An 8,474-nucleotide genomic window follows, 5' to 3' on the forward strand; every position below is an offset into this window, starting at 1 on the left:
CCTTAACCGGTCCAGCTGTAACAAAACCAAAGTCAAAATCTTGTTCTTTGTTTCGACTCCGATCGAGTAAATACCGATTGTCGAACCCAACGGCTCCCGTACCTCCAGCAGGAGGTACGCGGACACTCACGTTCCATCTCCTAGCTATGTCCTGATCAGACACTTAGCCTAAGGACCCAACGGTCGCGAGTCACCTATGCCCAAAGAGCATTGACCGACCAAACATAGTGAATCTTTAACCTTTTCTCGACTAAACACGTAACGGATTAGCTACCCATTTACTCGATAGTCTTTGAGAAAACGGACGAAAGAACCTTCTACTCTTAGATTCAGTTTCTTGTTTTCAAAGTAGAAAAATGTGTCTAGACGTTATCTCAATCGAAACACGACAAGAGCTGGACAAAGTCCCTTAGCGGGTTGTGTCGTTATCTATTTGCAAAAGCCAAAGGTCAAGAATCTATTGTCTCTAGGCGAACATATCGCGAGACTCTAAAGATAACTGAAATTTACTTAGACAAGTTGCAAGTACAGACAAGGAACATAACAACCTGCAAATCTAAAAGTCTGCTTGAAAACAGCGACTTACCGTTAAAATGAAAGTACGTCCAGTGATAAAACAACAGGGTCTATCAAGACCACAAACACAAAAAGAAACACAAAAAGTACAAAGGAGACACAGGCAAAGCGTCAAGGCGCAGAATCTTGACCGACCTCCTCTGGCGTCCCAAGAGCAGAAGGACCGACTGGGTCTTCAGTAGGGGCAGCAGTCGGGTCTTCCTCGACAGGCTGCGACGGCGACGTCTCCTTGACTCTATCATCTTCCTCCTCTCCGTCTTCTCGTCCTTCAGAAGAAGAATCCGAGACGAGGACAGGATCCTCGATGCCCACGTTCTCGGTCTCTTCCTCTCGAACCGGAGTGTTGCCTATCTCAAGGTTGTCCTTTCCGGGGACCTCCTCGCAGCCTTCTCGTTAGCCCCTTATGCTCCTCCCTTACTCTCTAGATGGCCTTCAACCTCGCCTGGGCAAGCTTCTCCGAAGACCCCAACTGGATCATCGTCTGCTTCAGAGCACTGTCGTACTTCTCAACGAGGAAGTTCATGCTCCCGTCAATCTGCAGAACGACAAACACAGATCACGTGAGATGGATAAGCCCGATAAATCAAAGAAGGAAATAAAAGGAGAAAGGTAACACAGTTACCCGTGCTCTAGAGGAAGCAGCATCGATGTATTCGCTCTTGAAGTAAAGGTCTTCCAACTGCGGCATCTTCTTTGTCCCGCCGCGAATTTGACACGTCAGCTCCGCGCACGTAAGAGGATTAAGGATTAGGGGAGTTGTCTCATCGTAGGAAAACTCGACGCGATCAGGGAACTCGATCCTCCCCCTCTTCACGATAGAACCTTCAGAACGAGAGCCTTTTCTCGCAGACGGATCAGGAGCAGACCTCTCGCTCGCAACAGGATCACTCCCTTGCGTTGAGACCTTTCTCTTCTCTGGAGGTATTTCAGGAGAAACACCGTCTCTCGTGATGACTTTGACCAGGGCCGCCTCCACACCAGAAGGACGCGGCTCCGCTTCTATTGATCTTTTCTTCTTTCTGGGACGATCCTCAGGCACCCCCTCAGACGGGTTTGTCTCGACGGGATCCTCTGCAGCACCCTCTCGCTCTACTGCCGGCCCCTCTCCGTGATCAACAGAGGAAGTAGCCCCTTCGTAAGGCCTCTTCCTTCCTCTTTTTCCCTTCCTTGCCTCCAAACCCTCAGAAGTTTCATCGAGAGAAGCGATCTCTTCAAGAGGAAGCTCTCCGGTTGCTCTCCTCTTGGATTTCCTACGGTGTCGAGGCTATGGCGCCCGCAGAAGTTAACATTTCAAGCCTCCGACGCTCGAAAATGCCCCAGTATGTTGAACTCAACAAGGAGATGCTGCTTGATGCCCTCGATGAAATTGAAGAACGATGGGATCAAGCTCTGCTGTGAATCCAAAACTATCAACATCAGATAGAGAGCTACTACAACAAAAAGGTCCGAGCCAGACCCCTTCAACTCGGCGACTTTTTCATGCGCAAAGTGTTCGAGAACACTAAGGAGCTGAACGCCGGCAAGCTCGGCGCTAGGTGGGAAGGACCTTACAAAATCATCAAAGTGGTGAAACCAGGAGTCTACCGACTTCAAACGTCAAGCGGAGAAGAAGTGCCTAGAGCATGGAACTCAATGCATCTAAGACGCTTCTACCCTTAAAAAAAAAAAAAAAACTCCGCGGTCACTTCTACTCGACCGAGTAAATGCGCTTCCAACGGCCACTTTCACTCGGGAAAAATGAACTATGAATGGCTTGATCCTCAACCAAGGTACGTAGGCAGCCTTAGCCGGTCCAGCTGTAACAAAACCAAAGTTAAAATCTTGTTCTCTGTTTCGACTCCGATCGAGTAAATACCGATTGTCGAACCCAACGGCTCCCGTACCTCCAGCAGGGGGTACGCGGACACTCACATTCCATCTCCTAGCTATGTCCTGATCAGACACTTGGCCTAAGGACCAAACGGTCGCGAGTCACCTGTGCCCAAAGAGCACTGACCGACCAAACGGAGTGAATCTTTAACCTTTTCTCGACTAAACGCGTAACAGATTAGCTACCCATTTACTCGATAGTCTTTGAGAAAACGCGTAAAAAGAACCTTCTACTCTTAGACTCAGTCTCTTGTTTTCAAAGTAGAAAAACGCGTCTAGACGTTATCTCAATCGAAACACGACAAGAACTGAACAAAGTCTCTTAGTGGGTTGTGTCGTTATCTATTTGCAAAAGCCAAAGGTCAAGGATCTATTATCTCTAGGCGAACATATCGCGAGACTCTAAAGATAACCGAAATTTACTTAGAAAAATTGCAAGTACAGATTGGGAACACAACAATCCGCAAATCTAAAAGTCTGCTTGAAAACAGCGACTTGCCGATAAAATAAGAGTACGTCTAGTAATACAACAACAGGGTCTATCAAGACCACAAACACAAAAAGAAAAGAGAAGACACAGATAAAGTGTCAAGGTGCAGAATCTTGACCGACCTCCTCTGGCGTCCCGAGAGCAGAAGGACCGATTGGGTCTTCGGTAGCAGCAACAGTCGGGTGTTCCACCCGAGTAGGAATAGAGACAAGAGAGTCCACAGCGGGGGGTGGAGGAACATCTCTATTCCCGACTTCATTGGTCTTCTCTTCCTCGACGGGCTGCAACGACGACGTCTCCTTGACTCTATCGTCTTCCTCCTCTTCGCCTTCTCGTCCTTCAGAAGAAGAATCCGAGACAAGGACCGGTTCCTCGATGCCCACGTTCCCGGTCTCTTCCTCTCGAACCGGAGTGTTGCCTATCTCAGGGTTGTCCTTCCCGGGGACCTCCTCCAGGTTCTCGTTTTCTGACCGTTCACCAGGGCCACCTCCCTCCGGGACCCCGACGTGCTCAGCCGGGACCAACGTGACATCAACCAATGGCTCCTCCGATGGCTCCTCGGTAATTTCGAGCGAGGTGATGAGCTGAGAAACCGTCCTTGGTCCGATCAAATCTATGTTCGATCCATAAGGATCAAACGACGCTCTAAACCTGTCCTCGACGAAACGAGAAGGGAGAACCAGCTGAGAAAGAGTGAGGTCGCTATCAGACAGTGGACCTACTCAAAACTTCATAGCCTCCGCCTCGTAGAGTTTCTCCTGCTCGGCAAATACGTCGATCATTTCTTGCGGAATCTCCATCCCACTTGCCTTGATCATCTCGAGGCACTTCCTCGTCCCCGAAGCTTGGCCGTACAAATTCTTCGCTTTCCCAAAGGCATCCAAGCGAGTTAAATGGTCGCGTGCAGCAGTTTTCCTTCTCGATCAGAGCAGCCTCGACCCTTTCCCTCTCACGAGTAACCTTGAGTCCCCGGGAGTCTCTCAAGCATTGCCTCTCCCTGATCAATTTCTCAACTGCAGCGTCCTTTTCCTCGAGTAGCTCAGTCTTCTCCTTTTCAAGGGTCGCAGCCGCTTGCTCCAAACGAGTGTTCTCTCGGGCAAGCTCTTTCTTGGCCGCGCCAGCGGATTTGAGCTTACCCTCCAGCTCTTCGAACTTCACTCGAAGAACTTCTTTCTCCTTCGCGGCCTTCCCATTAGCCTTCTTATGCTTGGCCCTTACCCTCTCAATGGCCTTCAATCTTGCTTGAGCGAGCTTCTCTGAAGATCCCAATTGGATCATCGTCTGCTTCAGGGCGCTGTCATATTTCTCAACAAGGAAGTTCATGCTCCCGTCACTCTGTAAAACGACAAACACGGACCACGTGAGATGGATGAACCCAATAAATCAAAGAAGGAGATGAAAGGTGAAAGGTAGCGTAGATACCCGCGCTCTCGAGGAAGCAGCATCGATGTATTCATTCCTGAAGTAAAGGGCTTCCAGTTGCGGCATCTCCTTCGTCCCACCACGAATTTGACGCGTCTGCTCCGCACACCTAAGGGGATTAAGGATCAGGGGAGTTGTCTTGTTGTAGGAGAACTCGACGCGATCAGGGAATTCGACCCTCCTTCTCGCGAGCACGTTTCCTCCATTCCTCTGACAGTTTTCCAGGAGTACCGCTGGCCTCTCCAACAGCGTCTACTATGGCCGCGTCAGTAGCGTTTGCGTCAGAGGTAGAAGGACGGGGCTCTACCTCAACAGACCTCTTAGTTCTCTTCCTCGGGTGACCATCTGATGCCGCCCCGACTAAAATGGCTTCTTGACCTTCTGCCCTGCCACAAGACCTTTTTCTCCCATCCTTCTTCTTTTTGGACTTCGAACCTTCGGAACTCGCATCGAGGGGAGCAGACCCTTCGGGAGGAATCTCGTCAGTCGCTCCCACCTTAGTCCTTTTGGTCTTTTTCTTCTTCTTCTTGGGACCAGAAGCAGAAGTCTCTGTCGTGCCCCCCTGATCGGTTGCCATAGGGCCCTCCTCTCTGGAGGCTCCTTCTCTGGAGGCCCCTTCTCGGGAGGCCCCTTCTCGGGAGGTTCCACCACCTTCAGAAGTGACGTCAACTCTGGAGTTAGACGGTCCCTGAGGAACGACTGTAGTCGACTTCTTCGTTACCAGTTGTAACTTTCCATTTAACAGAGCTCTTAGATCGGAACTCCGTCCATTTCTCTAGCTTTGTCGAGAAGTCTCTGTTGTTTGCGAGTAAAAAAAGGGAAGCGCAATTTACGGGGACCGAGAACGCAAGGAAGCCTCGACTCCCAATCAACTGCAAAAGGGGAGAATCAACGTGAAAAATCGCAAAAGAAAACTCGAGTAGGCCCTTAAAACAATCAGCAGGCTTACCTCTAGCGATCTTAGCTTGCTGACGACGTATCCACTCCCGACTAAGATCCGGCCAACGAAGATGACTATGCGCCGCGATCGCTTGAGCACTTTCGAAAAACTTTTCAGGATAGGCGATCATATTCGGATGACGAACTGCAAGTACAAGGATAAAAAAAGTTAGAACTAACGACTAAAACAAAACTCCAACAGACGAGTCTCTATCGAGTTGCCGGTTCCACAGAATGTGGTAGTCGTCCCCCGGCGGCTCTTTGAAAGCGTGTTCATCAGATTTCACAAAGAAATACGCGCGTTGCCAATCTTGCGTCTTATTTGGATGACCGGTCAAGACGTTGTAGTTCGTACGCATTTTCACCAAGAAGATCCCGTTCGGCTCCGCCTTCGTGAAAGTCAACTCCTCGAAGACCCTCACGCTCATCGAGATGTCCATCTCAGCCGCCATTACCATTAGCATGACGGCTATTCGCAGCAACCCGTTCAAAAGTTGAGAGATGCCGATGTGTCGGCGGAATGCGTAGGACGTCACTAACCGGGGAATCGGGAACCATAGCTTCGTATGATCCCCAAAATAGGACTCATACACACATTGGTAACCGACCGGAGGCGACCAGGGACGCTGCTCGGCAGACGGGATGATGTAAGTAACGCCAGCACCACCGCTCGCCCTTAACAGTTCCCTCACGGTATGATGAGAAGCAGAAGATCCAAACACGTTCCCCCACGACTGAGCCCGCGGGTCCCGTAACAGTCCGGGTGGCAGCGGAGCAAGCTCTTCGAAGATCCCACCAGGATGGTAAATAGTTGGGCGACAGTCTGTCTGGTCGAAACAAACTCTCTCGCGGACCTGGCTCGACCTGTCTCACAGGCGTCAGAGACCGATCAGACTCATCAGCGTCGCCACGTTCGGAACCAGTTGCAGTATCGCCTTGATATCTCCCTCTATCCTCACTTCCGCTCACATCACTGCTCCCGACTTCAGCACGATCGGCGTCTTCATCACGAATCATCCTATAAGCATCAGCGACCAAAAGACGCTGAGATAGAGTCATGTTTTCCGTGTCCCGAAGAGCATCGCGATGAGTCAAGTCAAAATCGTCCAGAGGACTACCGGTCGCTGACACATCTCTGGTCGGACTCGGAGAATCTGCGATGTCCTTCCCTTTCTCTTCTCTCGACAATCGACTTCTCAGAGGCATATCCCTTGATTCAGGGGCCGACTACAACCTCCGAACGATAACAACGAGTCTATACGAAGAAAAAACTATCTTGAGAGAGAAAGCAAAAGTAGAGAGAAGGGAGAGAAAACGGGATACCTGAATCTGCAGAGAAGAATGACGAAAGCAAAGGAAAGAGGCCTATTTATAGCAAAAACGAAGGCACGTTCTCCGAGCACAATCATTAGGTCTACACAGGCCTAAATGGGCCTCAAAAGGCCGCCTAAATGCCCAGAAACCTACTCGCGACGGTTCGGTTTCTCGCTCGAACCGATTTTCAATCAGGTTGTCAGGCCGAAATCAATTCATGGTCTTGATTTAAACCGGTCCCCGGTTAACCAGCAAAACCGATCCCCGTCGCTTTATCCAAAACGATGTATCGCCCGAATAAACTGCATCTCATAGTAAAGATTGAGAAGCGAAAGCGTGAATCAACGACTCAACATTACTCGAAGCGACTAGAGACGCTCACAGGACGTCATGCGACTAAAAGCACATACCGACGACTAAACGGGAAGGGTTATCCTTTGTATTAGAGCCTGTTATCCGAATAAACCTGACCCACAAATTCACTGAGACCGCCACGTCGCTCACAAGTGAACTGGAGGGGAACTTATTGTAGGAGATGGATTACATCCCTCCACAAGGCCCATCGAATAACAGGCCCTAATCCAGCATCAGCGGCTAAACCTATCGGCTCAGCCTTAGAGCACTTTTAGCCGGTCGAGTAAGTCGACCAAAAGTGCCCGGCTTGGAGGGAGCCTTGTCCAGGCCCGTATACTCGGCCTCTCGCATCAAAGCCCAAAGAGGCACGAAATAAGGGCATCAGGGGCAGGAGTCCTATAAAAAGGGAGAAGGAAGCAACAAGAGATGGACTTTTGGACCATTGAACAGACTGAGCGGCTAGATCTAGGGTTTTAGGCTATCTCCTTGATCTATTTACTCTTTGATCTTGTTGCTCTTTCACTTTCCTGTCACTCTTGTAACCCTCCAGTTTAAACCTAATAAAACGTCTTTAGTCTCTCCCATCTCTGACTTCTTTAGTCGACTGAATCCCGTTCAAACAGGAGCTTCACGAGAAGCTCGAGCCTTAACTGCGATATAAAAAAAGAGTCTGATATGCTCGTTTGACAAGAAGCATTTCCACGGGATCAGTGATGAACTCGAAGAAAGCAATGCTTAGGGACGTTGACAAGCATAGCTCGCTGAGACATGGAGGAGCCCCACGTCCAGGAACAGATCATTCATCTCATTTGTCCTCTTCTTCTTTTCCTCCATCTTCCTGCTGCAGCTCGTATCAGTTCAGGCCACAAAAGCACACAGGCCGCAGAAGCAGCAGAGGAGGAAGCTTTCGGATTACTCCTGTGATAGGTGGTCCATCACTGGTTGGTTTAGGATCTATCTTACGTCTTTCCAAAGATAAGAAGACCAAGAACACAAAGTAGCACCTCTCTCATTGTTTTATTATGTTTTTGTGTAACGCATGAGATTCTGCAACACTACATAGATACATTTGTTATTACCTTTATTCAGAGTTGTGGTTTACTTATAAGATAAGGTAACTACTAAGCGATAACTATCAATGTTGGAACCTATGCATTATTGTGGTGTCATCTTTGCACTTACAAGTGGTATCAGAGTGGGGCACGTAAGAGGTGGTCGTAAAGGCATACAGTACATTAAGTTTGAATATGACAAGGACGGACAGGTGTTGAATGCGGACCAGTATGGTCATTGGAAGGCTCGCATGAAGCAGATGATTCGAGGAATCAATGAAGATGCGTGGACAGCTGTGGAGATTGGTTGGGAGGAGCCTACCATAGTCACAGGAGGTGAGAAGAAGCCTAAACCAAAAGAGGATTGGTCAGAGGCAGAACGCAATGCATCAAAACTTAATGCAAATGCAATGTCGGTGATTTTTGGAGCTGTTGAAGCAGAGCAGTTTCAGCTGATT

General features: G+C 49.2%; 1 pseudogene; it reads left to right on the forward strand.

Annotated features, from left to right (window-relative positions):
* LOC106320577 overlaps window positions 1-7,965 on the forward strand; it is a 12,626-nt pseudogene extending 4,661 nt beyond the window's left edge.
* The last annotated feature ends 509 nt before the right edge of the window (window positions 7,966-8,474 follow it).

This window comes from Brassica oleracea, unplaced genomic scaffold, assembly GCF_000695525.1.
Source record: "Brassica oleracea var. oleracea cultivar TO1000 unplaced genomic scaffold, BOL UnpScaffold00963, whole genome shotgun sequence".
Lineage (NCBI taxonomy): Eukaryota > Viridiplantae > Streptophyta > Magnoliopsida > Brassicales > Brassicaceae > Brassica > Brassica oleracea.